Source organism: Nyctibius grandis, chromosome 17, assembly GCF_013368605.1.
Source record: "Nyctibius grandis isolate bNycGra1 chromosome 17, bNycGra1.pri, whole genome shotgun sequence".
In the NCBI taxonomy this organism is placed as follows: Eukaryota; Metazoa; Chordata; class Aves; order Nyctibiiformes; family Nyctibiidae; genus Nyctibius; species Nyctibius grandis.
In genome coordinates this window covers 1647605-1667258 of record NC_090674.1, presented here as the reverse complement: position 1 = coordinate 1667258, position 19654 = coordinate 1647605, and the positions used below count along the sequence as shown (strand labels likewise).

General features: G+C 49.3%; 1 long non-coding RNA gene and 1 pseudogene across 1 annotated transcript; one reads left to right on the top strand and one right to left on the bottom strand.

The window, feature by feature from the left end:
* Window positions 1-4082: 4082 nt before the first annotated feature.
* Window positions 4083-16714, bottom strand: LOC137671487 (kinesin-like protein KIF17; annotated as a pseudogene).
* Window positions 16715-16955: 241 nt separating this feature from the next.
* LOC137671196 (uncharacterized) lies at window positions 16956-19399 on the top strand. The gene is made up of 2 exons (XR_011049404.1): window positions 16956-17339; window positions 18185-19399. It is a non-coding gene; the product is annotated as an uncharacterized lncRNA (long non-coding RNA).
* Window positions 19400-19654: the final 255 nt, after the last annotated feature.

The following is a 19654-nucleotide window of genomic DNA, read 5'->3' as shown; positions in this document are numbered from 1 at the left end:
AATGCCCCGTGACCAGAGCGCCCGTGAATCACGCACGCTCACACTGAATCACCAGCGCACAGATGCACTCGTGCACCCACAAATCACATGTAATTGCACGCCAAAGCACGGATACACCCCGTCGGTACCTGCGTGCTGTGCACCACGCACAGATGCACCCGTGCACCCTCGAATCAAACGTGCCCACGCACCGACACCCCTGTGCACCCACGCGCAGACGCACCTGAGCGCTGACGCAACCGTGAAGCAAATACCTCTGTGCACCCGTGCAAATGCACTTACACACCAGCGTACTCGTGCGCTGGTACACCCACACACCGGTGCAGCCATGAAGCCAATGCACCAGTGCACCGCTGCATCAAACGGATGTACACACCAGTGCATCCACGCACAGATGCACCAAATGTACTTACACAGTGTGTCAAATGCATGCACACACTAGTGCATCCATGCACTGGTGCCCCAGTGCACCAGTGCATCCATGCACAGACGCACCGAACACACTTGCACACCAGTGCATCCACACCCAGATGCATCAAATACACTTACTCAGGTGCAACCGCACCACTGCAACCACAAAGCAAACCCACCTGTGTGCTCACGCATCGAACGCGCTCGCACCCAACGCACCCGCGCGCCGCTGTCCCCGCGCCACACCCTCACCTCCACGCAGAACCTGCCCTGGTGGGTCCTGAAGAGGCAATAGGGGACGACGCCGCAGGGCGCCCGCACCCACAGGCACCAGCGCTTGGCCACGCCGGGCTCGGGGCGCAGGAGGAAGGCGCCGGGGACGTCCCGCCGCAGCAGCGCGATGCCGCAGTCCCTGGGGAGGGGACGAGGCGGCGGGTGGGCGCAGGGGAGGGTGGTAGAGAGGGGGGGGACAGCGAGGAGCGGGGCGCTCCCACGTGCTCACCTGGCGATGCCGGCGAAGGCCCACACGCTCTCGGCGAGGACGCTCTCGTTTTCGGGGAGGAAGGCCAAGCTCCTCACCCCTTTGCTCTCCAAGCCCGCCCCCGCTGCGGGAGCCCGTTAATCCCCTCTTTAACCCCACAAAATCAGGGCTATGTGTCCCCCCCGTGCCTCAGTTTCCCCTACAGCCACTCACCGGTGTCACGGGGCGGCTGGTGGAGCTGGCTCTCGGCCCCGCAGTCCCGGTAAGCCCCGGAGCGCAGGACTTTGCTGCGGATGGCTTTTTTGCGCACCAGAACTGGGGAGCAGTAGGGGTTCCCCGGGCGCCAGGCGCCGGCTCTGCCCTCCGCCTCTGGCCGCCGCTCCTGGAGGGTGGAGAAAAGCTGTGAGAGGGGGTTTTGGGGACGCTCGTGGCACGAAATGTCGTGCAAAACACCATGCAAGAACTGCTGCGCAAAGAAATACTACGCAAAAAAAGGCGTGCAAAACACCGTGCAGAAAAAGGCCGTCCAAAAAAAAAAGTTGTGCAAAACACCATGCAAAAAATACTGTACAAAAAAAACATCATGCAAACATGCTGTGGAAAAAAAAAATGCCATGCAAATCACCCTGCAAAAAACTGCTGTGCAAAGCAAAGCTGTGCAAAAAGTGCCCTACAAAATACCACGCAAAATTGCTGTGCAAAAAAAGTGCTGTGCAAATACACCCGATGCAAAATGCCGTGCAAGAAAAGGCCGTGCAAGATGCTGTGCAAAGAAATGGTGTATAAAGAGGACGTGCAAGAAAATGCCGCGCAAGATACCATGCGATAACGCGTCGTGCAAAATGCCGTGCGAGAAAAGCCGTGCAAGGCACTGTGCGAAAATGTGCTGTGCAATACTGATAGAATCATCATGGAACCACAGACCGGTTTGGGTTGGACAGACCTTAAAGCCCACCCAGTTCCAACCCCCTGCCACGGGCAGGGACACCTTCCACCAGACCAGGCTGCTCCCAGCCCCATCCAACCTGGCCTTGAACACTGCCAGGGAGGGGGCAGCCACAGCTGCTCTGGGCAGCCTGGGCCAGGGTCTCACCACCCTCACGGCAAAGAATTTCTTCCTCATATCTCATCTTGATCTCCCCTCTTTCAGTCTAAAACCGTTCCCCCTCATCCTGTCACTCCATGCCCTTGTAAAAAGCCCCTCTCCAGCTTTCCTGTAGCCCCTTCAGGCACTGGAAGGTGCTAGAAGGTCTCCCTGGAGCCTTCTCTTCTCCAGGCTGAACAGCCCCAGCTCTCTCAGCCTGTCTCCAGAGCAGAGGGGCTCCAGCCCTCTGAGCATCTCCGTGGCCTCCTCTGGACTCGCTCCAACAGCTCCGTGTCCTTCTTGTGTTGGGGGTGTTACCGGAAAATAGTAACCAAGAAAACTCTCCAAACCAAATGATAGTTTAGAAAGCCGACATTGGTTTATTGCAGCGCTGGGTGCATGGGGGATCTCTCCTCCTAGCATGCACACCTAAGAACAAAAGCTTGCTCCTTATATACATAATCCCGAGAAAAGCCCACGCATTCCAGAAAAAAAACTTATGCATAATACGTTATGTAATGCATTACGTAATGTCTTTACGCATGCGTACTAAATTGGGGAAGGGGTCTGGGGTGGTCTCCGGGGGTCGCTGGTGGTCCCAATCCCCCTTTAATCGTGCTTCTGCGCAAGCGTGGTCGAGGCCTTCTTGTTTACAAGTACAGGTGTTCTCAAGAAGAAGATATCGTTTTGGACTTCTCTCTCCTCTGACATAAGAGTTTATGAATCAAGTTAATTTAGACATCACAAAGTTGTTCTTTGCAGTTTTGTTTTGTCTTTTGGCCTTATATAATTAGCAGAGACCTTTGTTTGTCTAGGACTAAGCGTAAACAGCATGAATCTTTCTTTACTAGAACCTTGTTATCAATCCCATAAACAAACTCTATCTACAAAGCATGTAGTTTACTTCAGAATCTATTATTACTCTCTATTATTCTAGCTAAAAGGAAAATCATTGACAGGAAAGTTTGTTCTGTATAAAGGTAACAGAGAGCAGGCCTTTAGAGCCTACTCTGAGGCCTACTCTTGCTAAACCGTTGCTAAATTGAACCATCTGGTATCAGGGGCCCCAGAGCTGGACGCAGCACTGCAGGGGGGGTCTCCCGAGAGTGGAGCAGAGGGGCAGAATCCCCTCCCTCGCCCTGCTGGCCACGCTGCTGGGGATGCAGCCCAGGACACCGTTGGCTTTCTGTGCTGCCAGCGCACGTTGCCGGCTCACGGTGAGCTTCTCGTCACCCATCACCCCCAAGTCCTTCTCCTCAGGGCTGCTCTCGATCCATTCTCCACCCAGCCTCTACTTGTGCTTGGGATTGCCTAATAAACAGCGGTGCTTTAGAAAAAGTGCCTTAGGGGCTTTCTAGGGGTGCCACCGGTACGTTTCCACACCAAACCCAGGGGGATCAAGCCCCTGAGCAACCTCTTTGTTGCAAGGATGCCCCAGTAGCACCAATCAAGCAGGGACCAACACTGCAGGGGACCCGAAACACAGGCACGGCGGGGAAAACAGCCCCGATCTCCTCCCTCAGCCCGGCGTGGGGTCCCCAGCCGCCTCCCCGAGCCCTACCCGCCAGAGAGATGCCGTCTTGACCCCTGCGCGGCCACCGTAGCCCCGCTGAGGGTGGAGGGGGAAAGATGGCGGCGGGCCCTCAGAGCGAGGGGGTCGGCCCCGGCCGCGGCCCGCTCGCACCCTCGGCCCCGCCGCCCCGAGCCTCTCCCTGCGGGAGGAGGCAGATTCCCAGTAAAAGACTTTAAAATGACAGTGTCAGACTGGAACGGCGGTGTCAGACTGGTTTATTGCAGCGGGGAGGGGGTACAGGGGGCAAGAGAACATGGTGGCAGTGAGCCAATTAAACATTTCCTGGAACATCAGGGTTCAGAACAAAGACATAAAGACTAAACTAAGATTTCTTGTGTCTATAGGCCAACTTGGCAAAACAAAAAAACCCCACCTTATTGCACACCGGGCCACAAGTCTGCTTGTCAAACAACATAGTGGCAGGGAGCTCACCCCTCTGTCCCGCACCCCGATGTAGAGCGAGGTCATTTTGGTGCAAAGCCACAGGGATTTGGCGTCTTCCTGCGTTGCTGGAAACCCCCGCGGCGGCAGAGTCAGAGGGGGCGGCTGTTGGAGCCGGCTTTGCCCTTTTTGCGCTTGGTGGTGGTGGTTGGCGGGGCCGGGGGGAGGACCTGGAGGCGGAAGGGCTGGGGCCGGGGCTGGGGCATGGCGGCGGCATCACTGCGAGCCCCCTCGGGCCCCGGGGGAGCTGAAAGAGGAGAGAAAGTGGCTGCGGTGGGCATTTGTCCTCGCAGGATGCCCTAAAGTGGCTGCAAAAAAGCCCTGTTGAGGTGTGGGGTAACTACTGGGGGGGCAGCTTATTGAAACTGATTATTGGAGACACACTTATTGAGAGTAAAATCACGTCCACATCTGATAGAACTAAGGAAGCACCTCGGATGGGACGTGGTCGGTGTGTAAGGAATCTGCTCTGTGATGGTTCCCCTGCACTCTTAGATGTTTGGCACCAAGGGAGCTTGGCGTGCTAACTGTGAGAGAACAGAGGGTGAAAGGGTGTGGAGATAACCGTGGCCAGGCTCTGAGCTAACGAGGCAGGTAAGGTAACTCCATGGTACCTTGTAGCCAACAAATCACATCGCTCTTGTCAAACAAGAAATGATACCCCCATTCCACCCAGAACGCTGGTCGCTGAGCCAGTGATTGTGGTGAAATCGTGTCCTGTTGATGAACTGTGCTCATTATAATCTCGTTATAATACCAAAACACACCTCCATCCCAAAAGCTACCCACCTCCCTCTACCCCCTGAGCTGCTCTCCGGATTTTTCTTAGTCTATACCTTTAAAATGGAAGCGAGGGAATTTTGCACCAATCAATATAATAAAGGTATGTATGACTAGAGTCACTCAAGCTCCACCTAAACATAGATGATAGCATAAAATGCCTTTAAGAAAGAGGCAAGGAGGAGAGATACCATCACTGAGAAGTCAGGGAGACATCACTGCTGACTTCTGGGATCAGTCGCCGGGCTGAACCTCTCTTCCCCACCCATAGAGACACCTTTGGGTGAAACTCGTACATTTGGTTATACCAGCTGCTTCCCCAGGAAACTTAGAAATCAAGCTGGTGTTTGTAATTGTATTAGTAGCATTATATAGTCATCTTGCAACATATATTGCAACCAACTTGATAGCCTTTTATGAGGATGTTACCCGGTGGATAGATGATGGTAAAGCTGTGCATGTGGTCTATCTCGATTTCAGTAAAGCGTTTGACACGGTCTCCCACAGCATCCTCGCAGCTAAACTGGGGAAGTGTGGTCTGGATGATCGGGTAGTGAGGTGGATTGTAAACTGGCTGAAGGAAAGAAGCCAGAGAGTAGTGGTCAGCGGGACAGAGTCCAGTTGGAGGTCTGTGTCTAGCGGAGTTCCGCAAGGGTCGGTTCTGGGACCAGAATATTCTATTCAATATATTCATTAATGACTTGGATGAGGGATTAGAGTGCGCTGTCAGCAAGTTCGCTGATGACACAAAACTGGGAGGAGTGGCTGAGATGCCGGAAGGCTGCGCAGCCATTCAGAGAGACCTGGACAGGCTGGAGAGTTGGGCGGGGAGAAATTTAATGAAATATAACAAGGGCAAGTGTAGAGTCCTGCATCTGGGCAAGAACAACCCCATGTACCAGTACAAGTTGGGGACAGAGCTGTTGGAGACCAGCGTAGGGGAAAGGGACCTGGGGGTCCTAGTGGACAACAGGATGACCATGAGCCAGCAGTGTGCCCTTGTGGCCAAGAAGGCCAATGGCATCCTGGGGTGTATTAGAAGGGGTGTGGTCAGCAGGTCGAGAGAGGTTCTCCTCCCCCTCTACTCTGCCCTGGTGAGGCCGCATCTGGAGTATTGTGTCCAGTTCTGGGCCCCTCAGTTCAAGAAGGACAGGGAACTGCTAGAGAGAGTCCAGCGCAGAGCCACGAAGATGATTAAGGGAGTGGAACATCTCCCTTATGAGGAGAGGCTGAGGGAGCTGGGTCTCTTTATCTTGGAGAAGAGGAGACTGAGGGGTGACCTCATTAATGTTTATAAATATGTAAAGGGCAAGTGTCAAGAGGATGGAGCCAGGCTCTTCTCAGTGACATCCCTTGACAGGACAAAGGGCAGTGGGTATAAGCTGGAGCACAGGAGGTTCCACTTAAATTTGAGGAAAAACTTCTTTACTGTAAGGGTGACTGAACACTGGAACAGGCTGCCCAGAGAGGTTGTGGAGTCTCCTTCTCTGGAGACATTCAAAACCCCCCTGGACGTGTTCCTGTGTGATATGGTCTAGGCAATCCTGCCCCGGCAGGGGGATTGGACTAGATGATCTTTCAAGGTCCCTTCCAATCCCTAACATTCTGTGATTCTGTGATTCTGTGATTCTGTGATTCGTAGGTACCTAGGCGTGCTCTGCAGACAGTGTACTCATCACTGGCGATCTAAAAGAATCTGTGTATGTTGCTTAAATAAATTACCTTCAGTGTGGAACTGGTCACGAGGATTTAATTTCGGTGGACGTGCCCAGATTTACAGCGTAATCTGGACCCGTGTTAGTTCATGGACCGTGACTGGGCCCTGCACTATTAGTGCATCCCGACCTGTGTTAGTTCAACATATCAGCTGTTGGACACAGCCGGACTGATAGTGCCAACTTTGGCCTATCTCAGCCAAAATTTAAGGTATCAAATTGGGCGTCACTCAGAGGCTAAGCTCAGCTGCCCCCCACCCCTCTGATATCTGAGGACAAGCTGGAACACAACAGAGTTTAGCTTCTGCCAAATTAGCCCTCTTAAAAGCAAGAGGTCAAGGGAGCTGAGCCAAAAAAAAAAAAAAAAAAAAAAGAGGAAAATGAAGGTGAACGCCGGGGGATCCATGGGGAAAGGGGGGTTTTACCTTGGTTCGTGGTTGGGTCGGAGCAGAGGATCCGGCTGGCTCGCGTGGATCGGAAGTAGTTGCTGGCGATGGTCTCGCTGTCGCTCCTGTCCAGCACCAGCTCGTAGCGGTCTTCCTCGGGCTGGAAGCAGAAAACGCCCGTCAGCAGCGCCAGACTCTGCGCTAGCCCTCGGGGTACGCTTAGAAATATGGCAAAAATTGGTAAAACAAGATACAAAAGCAAGGAGAAAGGCACCGTACCGTTAGCTCTCTGCTCTCGGTTGAGGGGCTCGGTCGGGCAGGTTTGGGCTGTGGCAGGGCTGGAACTGCTGGGAGAAGAGACGGCGTTAAAGGGTCATCGTCTGCAGAACAATTAACGCTCTCCTCACTGCGCTCCCCGATCCCCGGCACCGCTCCGGTCACTGGGCTTACAGGGATTCCAGAAGGATCTGTACCGCGCTTCGCATTAGATGCTGTTACTGTTAAAATTTTCTAAACAAACCTTCTGTAGGTGGAAGGTTTTACAAGCAAGTGGAGCCCAAACGTGATCTGCCAAGCCCAGAATCAGCCGGTGGCACCACAGAGACTCTCCTCTTACCTGCAGGCAGGCGGGTTTTTTCAATGACAAAATCTGGAACTTTCCAACAGCCAGCTTCCTCATCCCAGACGGATTCGTGCTTGACCTTCTCCAGATAGCTGTAGTTACAGTCAGGCCAGACATGGGACGGCACCTGATTCATCACCTGCTCGAAGAGCATCAGCTCTCGCTCCACGGGGTGGATGGCGCTGAAGCGATCAGTCTCTTCCTCCTCAGACTCTGACTGTAGATCTCACATCTCGGGCTCGGCAGCCCACAGCTGGGACTTAAAAACAAATTGTTGGGTTTATAAAAGAGACTGATGGTTAGTGTGAGTACAGGAACTAGTCAGGCAGAGGGATGGAGAGACACACACAAAAGCTTCAATATTTGGGATGGTTTCTAATTTATAATTAAGAATTAGGATGAGATTTGTGCGGAGACATTATTCCACGTCTCTTTTAATGAAAGATTTCTCGCGTTTCTCCAAAGCGACGAGTTGTTGAATGGACTTTAAGTTAATGTAACTTGTGTGGTCTGCGTGCTAACGAACTCTTGGCAGTTCCTAACTTTGAGGAAAAAGCTGCAATATTTCCTTGATAACGTAAATACTGAATTAAAGCAAGTTCTTAACATGTAGATTTAGGACTGCACACACACACCCCAGAGATTTTTGGGAAACTTCTCTGATTCTGCCTCATCAGAGTGAAACTGATTTTCAAGCGTGCCTAAAATTTAAGAGTGCTCTAAACATCCTGCCCTAAAACACCTCCAGAACCTAAAAAGATGGGTAGGCAGAGGAGGAAAGAGATGCTCCCTAAATCTTCAGCACAGATAGCAGGGAGCTGCTCACCTTCTTCTGCATCTTCTTCAGAAGCTTCCTCCTGGCTCGAACCTCTTTCTGCATGTAGTCGCAGACATTAGGCAGAACCCAATCCCTGCTGTCCTCGTTAGATTGCTGCAGCCTCCGCTCCTCCGTGTATTTTTTCCGGCGTCGGGGCTTTTCTTTGAGGTCCTTGTTCTCAGCCTCTTCCCCTCTGACCACGTCTCACTCCAGCATCTGCAGCCTGGAAAAGGCAAACGCTTCTCTTAGCTCAGTGGTGCAAAGAACCCTCTGTGTATGCGCAGAGGATGCACGTCCTTACCCGAACGTTTGGGAAGACACAGTACACAGAACAGTGATTTCTGATGAGATTTGCTGCCCTGAGCAATCATGGCAAATTCCACTTTTATTACCAGTTTCTGGCATAGATACTCCTGTGGGCCCAAGGCAAAGCACGTGTTATTCTGAGCACCTTTGTCAACAAGTACGTCCACAAATCTGTATCTACACTCAGAGAATTCTTTTTAAAAACCCTCTTTTGTGGAATTTATATTTCAATTCTTATTTCTTGTTTTGAAAGACGCTTGAGGTAAGCACAAAATGTGCCAAAATTACGCAAATATTTTTAAATGGTGGGTATGGGAGTGGTACAGCTGGAAGCCACAGTACAGTTTCCTTTTTGGGGCAGGGTTGATGACTTGGGTGACCTCAGCGTTGCTGCTTGAGCACTGGCACAGACCCATATTTGAAATCGAGTTCGTCTCACATCCACGCCGCACGGCCCTGTACGCTCTGACACGGAAATAAAGCCGTGCTCCAGAGCTGTTCTCTTTGTCTGCAGGGGGATCTGCAGCAGAGCAGAGAGCTCAGGTTGGCCAGCGCTGGCTCAAATTGAAGAACATCCCACTGCTGATAAAACCTCTGCTGATAATAACCTCTTAAATATCTTCAAACCCATCCAAAAGAGCTCGTTCTCCACCAGAGATGACCTGCTATTCTACTGTACTGCACTTGCCAAGTAGCCTTTGGTTTCGTTTGCTTAATACACGCTTGGATCCTTGCTCTGCTGAGTGAGTATCAGAGATCTCACAGCCCTCCTGATGTGTAAAGCCTTTAACAGGCGGCTTTGAAAATCCCCACGCCTGTGGAATCAAACCCTCCTGCCTCATCTGCAGAGAACTTTGATTTTAATGGAGACCTCTCCATTAATAAACGGAATTGCCCATAAATGACAGACCATGCTACTCTACATTTCTTCATAGCTCCTTTTTCAGCTGGGAGAGGCCCAACAGAGCGAGCATGTGCCACAGGAGCTCACAGTAAAGCTGAAAGACTGCTTAAAAACCATCAGACTGCTTAAAAAACATCAGACTTTTCAGAATCAAACTCCATCATCCACAATATATCTTATGTTGAACATTTCCAATGCTAATATAATTCTACACAATGGAGTAAAAGAGAGAAATCAGCAGAATTTGCTTAAAGTGTGTATTTCTGAAACAGCCCAGGCAGCCCTCACATCCCAGCCCCGTGCTCCAGGCCCTGGGTCTAATACTGCCCCTCAAATGTTATTATTGAGAAATATTGATGTCAGTTCCAGCTGACACCTTGCAAACAGTGTGAGATGCGTCAGTTAGAGGCAAAAGTGACCTCGGTGACAAGGGAGAGTCGTGGAGGACGCACTGTCCTCCATCCACACACAGTGAGCAGCATGAAAGCCTGCTGCCTCGCTTGTACTGATATGAGAAGGCTCTAAGTGCCCTTCAAGAACCTTTTTTTAAGAGGAAAAGGCGGCCACCTCCATAACCTGTTTGGGCACTTAAGCTCTGTCAGCGACTGCCAGACTTAACTTTGTAAACTCCTCATAAATTGTACCTGCAAAAAGCCAGAGAATGAAGAGAATTCCCTGCCTACAGATCTAGGCAGGATTTGTTTTCAGGGAAGCATGCTTTTTTGCATCCACATCTGCTGACACAGACCTCTCCAGGTTTTTCTCTCATAATTCTGGCACTTGGCATCACCAAATGCCGTAGCTAAGAGCTATTTATCTGCCCAAATAGGACAAAGTTAATTTGGGGGTAAAGAATACGCGTCTGCCTAGTTTTGTGCTGCGCTGAACTCACAGCTGAAGCTTGACAGTTGTAATATCATAGAAGAACAGGGCTGCTTCGTGCCTGTGTGTGTCGTAAGCAATGCACACGAGGCAGTTAGCAGGAGCAGCGTAGTCACTGACCTGGCGAGCACCTGCTGCTGGTCTGCAGGGATGGAAATCCCTTCAGCCCCCTCTGCTCCAACACTCTCCCTGCTCACACCGCCAGCGTCTTGGACAGTCCGAGGCGCTGCTGGGTCCTGAGGACAAGAGAAAACCAAAGGCCACAGCTCTGAAAAGATGCAACGCGAGTACAGGAATAGATGAAACACAACGCTATCCGCTCGGGTTTATTCAGCCCAGGGGGGTAAAGTAGCCTGAAGGGTACCTGGGCTGACATTGGTTCTTCATCTGCTGCAGTAATAGTGTCTTCAGGCAAAGGTGTCTTCTCACGAGTATTTTCAGTCCTCATGGCAGCTGAGGAGTTAAAGAGGAAACACTCACAATGTCAGTAATGAGCTCTGCGAAACCAGAGCATGAATCTGTGAACACATCACACAAAGTCTTCACCAAAAGCTAAGAACGATGCGTCTGGAAGGAAAAGGTCTGTTATTTACGCTGGTCAGTAAAAGCCATCAAAGACCCAGAGGATGTATCAGGTAAGGAATGCAGATTTCACAGGGTTGGGAGAGCCTGGGGCCTTGTGTTCACACACAAATAATCTATTTCAGGGGCCAAAGGGGTGCACATTTGTAATCAGAGGGGGAGAAAAAAGAACCTCTCACCTTAGAAAGTGATAGCATCAAAAATGAAGAATATAGGTTCAAGAATTACTATTGGGCAATAAGTGCTGTACAAGCACGTGGCAAAACATGCTCTGAGGCGCTGCGGCAGTATAAATGAAAAGCAGTAATGAAGAGGCCAGCTGGCAATAATTTATAGGTGTGTGAGAGGAATATCCACCCTCCAGCAAAGCGATGGTGTTGATAATCCACCGGGAGACCGAGGGCTGCATCACATTTGCATGCGATGGAAGAGACTGCGGCAGCCACCCTCGTCTCGGGCGTGTGAGTTGTGCAAAGCCAATCGGATCAAGGCAGAGCAGCACCTGCCGAGACCAGTCATCTCTGCAGCTCAAACCTCTGCTCGAGAGAAACGCTGCGCTAAGTCAGAAGAAACTCACAGCTACGTGGGCAAAAAAAATCGCATTTCATTGCCTCAAGGCTTACAGGGTAGGGCCAGGCTGGTCCTGACAGGGAAAAGAAGTCAGGGAAATAGGGAAGAGGACAAAGCTGGGACAGAGAGCCTCGTGAGTGGGAGAGACAGAGTTACCGCTGAGATGATCTTTACCAGTGGAACAACTTGGCAATAGTGAAGGAAAAGTCCGTTACCAGAACGGAGAACCCTTCCTCCAACAGGTAAGGGACAGGTTGAGGTGAAATCCAGTGAGCATTTTACGTATAAAAAACACATTTTTCAGTCAAAGATAAAACACCTCTGGAGCCACTAAGGCCTCTCCTACCTGACAAGTTATTCACGCTCATCTGTTCAGCTAGAATGGCCTTCAGCTTCTTAATCTCCTCCTGATACTCCCTCAGCAGAGCATCCTTGGGGTCCTCGTTGATACAGGGCTTGTTCTTGATGTTTTTCGCATGATTAGCACAGCGCAAAGTATTGAGGCTTTCTTCATAGTTGTTATCAGCTGGAGATAAGCACGCTACCATCAGCGTCTTGGTATTCCCTCCGAGGGAGTCTTGCAGCAGCCTGGTCAGCTTTGAGTCTCGGTAGGGGACGTGTTCACGCCTGCCATAGACCAGGGCCGAGATGACGTTGCCCAGAACTAAGAGGGAGAGGTTGATTTTGATGGCCTCTCTGAGCCGTTCCCCTGTGGGTCCGATTTTTGGCGGTCTCTCGCTTCCTGCCAGATCCACTAAATTGAGTTTTGCGGCCCTAAGGTGGTCTTGCCCTCTCTTACCTGCAAGAAAATAATTCCAGGTTAGGCTCTTCTTAAGAGGAAGCATCTTAAGGGTCAAGAAACAGGACTCTCTTGGCAGTATGTTCCAGTTCAAGCCCTGTTCTTCGTCTGCATTTGAGCCCTGACTCCCTTAAGTAAATAAATACCTACTTAATCTTAGAACTACATGTTTTAGTGCTTTCCTGAACGAGATCCTGCACAGTAAGAATTCATACCCGTTCTTACTCTCCTAGCGAGCTCTGAACACACATACCCCCCCTCCACATATTTCCACAGTGTTCAGAATTTCACTCAAAGCCCTCCGCAAGTAACGAGGTCAGACCATGAGTTCATACAACTTTTTTCCTCCTCAGATTGTTTCATGAAGTTAAACAATGTCTGATAGTTGGAGAGAAAGAAGGGAGGAAGCATGAAATGAGGAGGCAACGGGCAGCAACTGGAGCAGGGCTAGTTGGAGAGCACAGGGAAAAGAGCAGGCTCCCTGAATGCCTACGTGACGTGGAGAGACAGGCAGCAAGGTCACTTCTACAGAGTATCGTGGAAAGGCTGGAGTAGACACTATGTTGGGAAAGGGTTTTTCCATGAACTCCCCAACTACAGCTTTTCTCAAGACTGGAATCATAGAATGATAGAATGGCTTGAGTTGGAAGGGACCTTAAAAATCATCCCGTTCCAACCCCCAGCCATGGGCAGGGACACCTTCCACTAGACCAGGTTGCTGAAAGCCCCATCCAACCTGGCCTTGAACACTGCCCAGAGAGGGGGCAGCCACAGCTGCTCTAGGCAACCTGGGCCAGGGTCTCACCACCCTCACAGCAAAGAATTTCTTCCTCATATCTCATCTCAATCTCCCCTCTTGCAGTTTAAAACCGTTCCCCCTCGTCCTGTCACTTCATGCCCTTGTAAAAGTCCCTCTCCCAGTTTCCTGTGGCCCCTTCAGGTACTGGAAGGTGCTAGAAGGTCTCCCCGAAGCCTTCTCTTCTCCAGGCTGAACAGCCCCAACTCTCTCAGCCTGTCTTCATAGGAGAGGTCCTCCAGCCCTCTGAGCATCTTCGTGGCCTCCTCTGGACTTGCTCCAACAGCTCCATAATCCAACCTACCCTTATCAATGGACATATTCAAGGAGTTTCTTGCAAGAAAAAGCCCATCCTACTGGATACCATCAAGGACCACCATCTGGCTTTCTGTCCCAAGACAGCTCAAATGTTCAAGAAGCCCAGCAGATCTCCCCTCTCGCCCAGCTAGCTGTAACACTGCGCCGTGACTCGGCACACAGGCACGCTCGGCGGCATCTGTTCCTCCTCAACTCATGACAGAAACAGAGAAACAGGAAAACTGCAAGAAATTGGGACTGCACTCAGCCCGAACCACCCGGATGAGGAGCTGGATCTCAGTGAGTGAGGAGTCAGAGCCAGTGAGCTGGTGCCATTCCCACTGTAATGCTTGAAGGCAAGACAAGATGGGAGCTGAAGTTAACAGCTAGCTCCCCAGCTCCCTGGACGCACACCTCACACATACATTATCTGCTTCCAGACCTGCGTTTTGAGGCCGGATTAACATGATGACACAAATTGCCTGTGAAGGAGGGAGAGTGCATCTGGTCGCTTTAGGAACCCCTCGGTTTTGCTGGCTACTTAACTTTCCCAGCCTCATGCAGAGCAAAGAGTTGGACACACATTCCCAAATCACAGACTACTGTCCTAAGCGCTGGACCACACTCTTGCAGCCCTAAGGTGGTCCTGCCCTCTCTCATCTGCAAGAAAATAATTCCAGGTTAGGCTCTTCTTAAGAGGATGTCCACATCCCAATCCTTCCTTAAGATTGCAACCCAAATTCAAGGGAAGAGCTCCTTTAGCACTCCGAGCACAGAAAGCATCAAGGTTTTAACCAAGTCCACCCTTTTCCAGACAGATTTCCACAAAACCTAGCTTTGAATTTAGTCAGAGTTAAGATGTACGGCTGTAGACAAGACCTAGACACGAGCAATGAATAACCTGATGCAGGGGGGAAAGTTAAAAGTTCACAGGTAAACACCAAAAAAAATCTAAAATCTATTGCCCCAGGATATTTCCCCAGTTACAGCAATAGATTGTTAACTGTGGAACTCAATGTTTGCCACCAAGCAAACTTGTTTCACTCCAGATCTTTCTGGCTGTCAAGACATGGGAGAATTGGAGAAAAAAAACAGGTGGAGCTTAAATAGAGCACCCTCTCACTATCTTTTCTGAGCGCGGGGGTGAGTGGACAGTCACAAAAGTAGGTTTTTCTAAGCTTTTCCCTCCTTTCCCCAATTTATATAAACACTGACAAGCAATTACAAAGTTGTTTTGGTTCCTGCCAGTCCTTTTATCCACCAGAGGCTGGTTGTTTCCATCTTGGAGCTCAGCAGTTTAGTTTCTATGGTGCAACAAGGTCCCAAGACTCTTGCTAAAATGCCTGCAGCAGCCTGAAAGTCTTGCCTGTCTAATTCTCGTACAGGCCATTGGCCGGCGCTGGTGGCATAAGCACTGGCCAAATTTACAACGTCTTTCTCATTAACAAATCAACCCCTAAGCACATTTAGAGGAATAAAACATCTGCTACTCTAAATATGGTAAAAATACTGATGGTAACTTGTGCATTTCAAACATCTGCAGCCAGAGGGCCTGGTGTTTGCCATAATTCCTGAATCTGTTACTTTTAAAAAAAAAAAAAAAAAGGGTAATTTTAGTCCACATAATTGCAGAGAGATCCTTCAAAATATTAACTCCCTGTAAATTATAATTTACTACAGGTTCAACTGGAAAATAAGTTTGCACCTCTTCATGAAGCCTAAAGATGACAACAGAAATACCAACTTCATTAACTATTTCAACTAACGATTACCCTAGTAGAACCACCCATTTCATGGGGATTGTGCCAGAACCCTCAACTTTCTCCTCAAATATTCCAGCTTTCATTTAACTGCCAAAACCACAAGTTTCCCCACCTGCCACCCTGTTCTGTGTAACGAGTTTTCAAAGCTTTACATCAGAGAAATTGTTTCAGGCTAGATTAAGAGTCCTGCACCCACCTGGAACACAAGAGAGGAGAGGAAATACTTCTTCTTCCTTGTTAGGATTAAAGTTGGGATTTGACGGACCTACATAATTTAAGGATTAGCATCCGTCGGCTGTGCTGATTGAGACATTCCCAAAATCCCCCCCCCCAATTTTGGAGAGAGGAAAATAGGGTACTGTCACCAACAGCTGGAACCCCAATTTAGGAAGACATTGTGTAACTTTCCCCATGACTGAACCAGCCAAAGAAAACGAAGCCAAGCTGTTCACAGCCTCAACTGAGGTCAAGGACTAGACAGAATATAGGAGACTAACTCCTTTCTTAGTCCCAGAAAAAACTTTTCGAGATCCGTGTTCAGGTGCAGTGAGGCAGCTTTATCAGCCAAAGAAATGCCAATGGAAATGAGATACTCGAGAAAGGAAAATTAGTCACTAAAACATTATTAAGGGATTCTTTTATTTGATCTTTAAAAGATGTGCCCTGTGAATAAGCTCAATGAAGGAATCCTTGAGTGAAATGATCTGACTTGCATTGTAAAGGAGGTCAGACAACACAGATAATGCTATCAGTTTCTCCAGGCTGTGTGCACAACACATGAACTCCAAGCCATTGTGTGGGCTGGGTGAGATTTAGCCCCCTTTGCTGGAAATAAAGGTTTGAGAAGATAAAGAAATTGAAGGAGAATTCAATATGTTCCCAGTTTGAGTGTAAGGCATTTCTCTCCCAAGGGGGAATCAAGTTAAAAAAAGACTTTGAATATTCAGCCATTTCACACTGTGAAGAATGTCCATGTCAGGGCACAATTCTGATTTCTACCCGACCTAAAATCATTTAAGGTCTACGTTTTGCTGTGGGGTGACTGGTCAGACCACACAGGTTGTGCGCTCTGCTAAGCCCAAGCCTAACGCAGGACATCCAGCTACCTACCAATTTCCACATAGACAGTCAAGATGGAGTGGGAGCGGGAAGAATCCTTATTCATGAGGGTGGAACCCACGGCTCGGTTCCTCCAGCCTTTCTCCTTGATCTCCTCGCACTCGAGCACGCTGCTCACGGTGTGCAGAGAGAGCCCCTTCACGTACACCCCTTTTTCTGGGTGCTGCTTCAGCTGCAAACAGGGACAAGGCAAGACAGGTTAGAACAAGATACACCAAGGCTGCGGGAAGGCGTGCTGGAAACTGTCTGGAAGCTTGAGGGCTACGTGAGTTTTGCACTTGGGGAAATTAAACTGCAGTACGGCAAAAACGTAGCTGGCTGCCACCAAAAAGCCTGGATTTCTGAAGGAGGAATAAAAGCACACAAAAAGAGGGAACCACCTTCATGGCTCTGCAGAATGAAAGTTAAAAAGTTTGCCGATTGATTCAGACATGTCCCAGGCCACAAGAGACCTGCGCTGAGCTGCCTTCTACCTCCCCTATGATTAAGCTGCATATTTTAAAAGAAGAACTGAAATGTTGTTCACCTATTATGGCAAAGGCTCTAATATCTCTTCAGTCCCTTTGTTGTCTGCCTTCCTGTGTTTGCACAGAAGGAGGAATGAGGAGAGAACAGAGAAGGGGCAGCTTAGTGCTGGGGCATTCCTAGTGACTTACAAGCTGTCAGGCTTCTGCCATTGCAGAGACTAAATAACGTTGGTTTTAGGTAGCAAACACAGCAGTCTTGGGGGTGTTTCTGGATGAGGCTCAAAGCTGTAACCTTACAGAAGGAAGGGCAGCAGTGCCTGGTGAGCGCCAGGGCTACCCAAAGCTTGCTGACCCTGGAGTCGTATCCTTAGAAGTAAGTCACGCTCTGACAAGAGCCCTCTTGTAGCCCAGATGTGCTCTACCCAGAGAAGCAGCAGGATGAGGACTCTGAGGAATCTGATGAGGAAGAAGAGGAGGAATCTGAGGAGGAAGAAGAATCTGAAGAGGAAGAGTCTGAGGAGGAAGAGCCACCACCAAAGAAGAGGTATGGCAGCATGAGAGAGAAATGGGCTCCTTTGAATGAAATAGAAGTGACTGTCACAGCTCTGGAGCGCACAGGTTTGTCTCTTGCTGTGGTTGACCACAAGGCTGTTGTTCAGGAGGTGTTGGAAGAAGTTGTTTCTAATTATGGTTGAACTCCTGGGGCACTGTCAGGATCAGGACTTCTCTGGGACATGTGTAGTCTGCAGAAGCAATGCCTTGCTCTGGAGATGCTGATCTCCCCTGTTCCATAATTTGAAGCTAACCTCTTTTTCTTCCAGATGAGAGGAGAGACGGTATTTATTCTTTGCGTTGCCTTTAGTCTCCTAAAGTTGCCTTTTGTGCTTTACAAAAGTGTGAAGTTTCATGTGGGACTTTTTGTATTTATTAAGTGTTTCCTTAGGAAAACTTTTCCCCACAGTATTATTTGCAGTTCGGTAGCCAGGTATGCAACCTGCCCTACTCAGAATGTGGATTTAAGATAAGTGTGGTTCATTAAGTAATAAAATCCCATGTAGAGAGGAGAGAGAGTGCTTAGGTCTCTAATTGTTCTGACAATTGACTTTGATTGATTGACATTATTCACATGTTTATATGCCTAACGAAGGAGTTTCAAACCTTGCTGGCAGAGCGCTGTGGGGCTTGAGAAGTGCTTAGCGTGGCAGGATCCGCCAGAGGAGTTCTTGCTCTCTGGGATTCAGCTAATGAAATGTACTGCTGCATAAAGGAACATCCGTGGTCTTGAGGATGCCAAGATCTGCTTGGTTTGTGCAAATTGATGACAGCAGGTCTGCTCTGGATAGCATTTGCGTCTCCACTGAGATCTTGTGCTGTTTCTCTTTCTGACAGGATGCAGAAGAGACCGCCTCCGAAATCACAGAGCAGGGCCCCTCCGATGAAGCGAAGGGAGTCCAAGCCCAAGCCAAGAAAAACCCCTGCAGCTCACCGGGGGAAAGCAAAGCCCCCTCCCAAGGTTAAAACCCCTGCTAAGAAAGCCAAACCAGCAGCCCCAGCCATCAAGAAACCTTCTGGTGGCAGCTCTTCGAAGAAACCAGCAGCCAGTGGGAGGAAGGAAGTCAAACCCTCTGCCAAGGGCAAATCTACCATGAGGAAATCTCTCCGGGCAAAAAAATAAAATTTTTCCACTGTCAGGGAATCCCATGGTTCAAATCCACAATCTTGTTTTATAAGTCAACGTGCATTTGTATTTTAGTTCTGATGCTTAAACACTTCTTTCATTTTTTTTGTTTGTTTTTTTCTTGAATGATGGGGAAAAAAAAGCTGAAAACTAAATCAAACCAACCCGAGCGTTTGTTAGATCTCAATGCTGTGCCTCGTGCCTGCCCCTCCCCTGGAAGAAGTCATCTTTAGTTTCTGCAATAATTTTAGGACTTTTCTAGGACATATATAATCTGTACATTTTACGGTGTTCCTCTTGGGTTTGGGAGGGGAGGGTTGGCTTTTAAAAATTCTTCAAAGAAGATCTTTATATCTTTAGACAGCAGGAACAGGATGATTGGGGGAAATGTGATTCTTAACGAGAAGGTACAACGGCAGAAGAGTCCTCCCTAGATCCCCCCCCTGCATGACGAGGTCCTTAACGCTTCTGTGAAGAAGCAGTGTATATACAGCACTTGCACTGAGTCCTGGAGGTGCTTCTTTCTGCTCAGCCGTTGGAGCGAGAGGCTGAGGAGACGACGCGTTCGGTTCCTTCAGACCAGCGCGGTTGGTTTGACGGTGAGTCAGATTGTCAGGAAAAAGGGAGGCTGCAGCCTCCACCGATCATCATGACGCCAGAGGGGCTCCACAAGGGGTAGTTCTCGGGTAGGCGGGTGATTTGAATTAGTGTTTCCACGCCACGTCTGTTACCTTAAAAACCAAAATATATAAAAGTCTTCTTGAATCCAACTTTCAAATGTTTTTAAGAGATGAAGAGCCTGAGTTTTGTCACCTCTTGTTTACCCTTTTTTAAAGAAAAGTTGGAGAGCTATACAATTGCTAATGTAGAGATGTTGATAAGTGAAGAACATGCAGTTTGCTAAAATAAAATGAAATTAGATTCCAGGCCTGCTTTGCGTGTCCTTTCTTTTCCTCGCCACAGCTTTCTCCTCCTGGAAATGGAGAGAGGAGGGGGGTTACAGTCACCGTGGATTGCTGCAGAGGCAAATCTTTGTTGTAAGTACATTGCCAGCATGAAAGACTGGGGCTATTTTAGCCTGAGCCGCTGCCAAGCTCTGTAGTTGGACCCACTTGTGACCTTGTGCTTCCCCATTTTCTCTGGAGACGAAGGTGAGCAAGAAGAAAGCTCTATTTGAACCT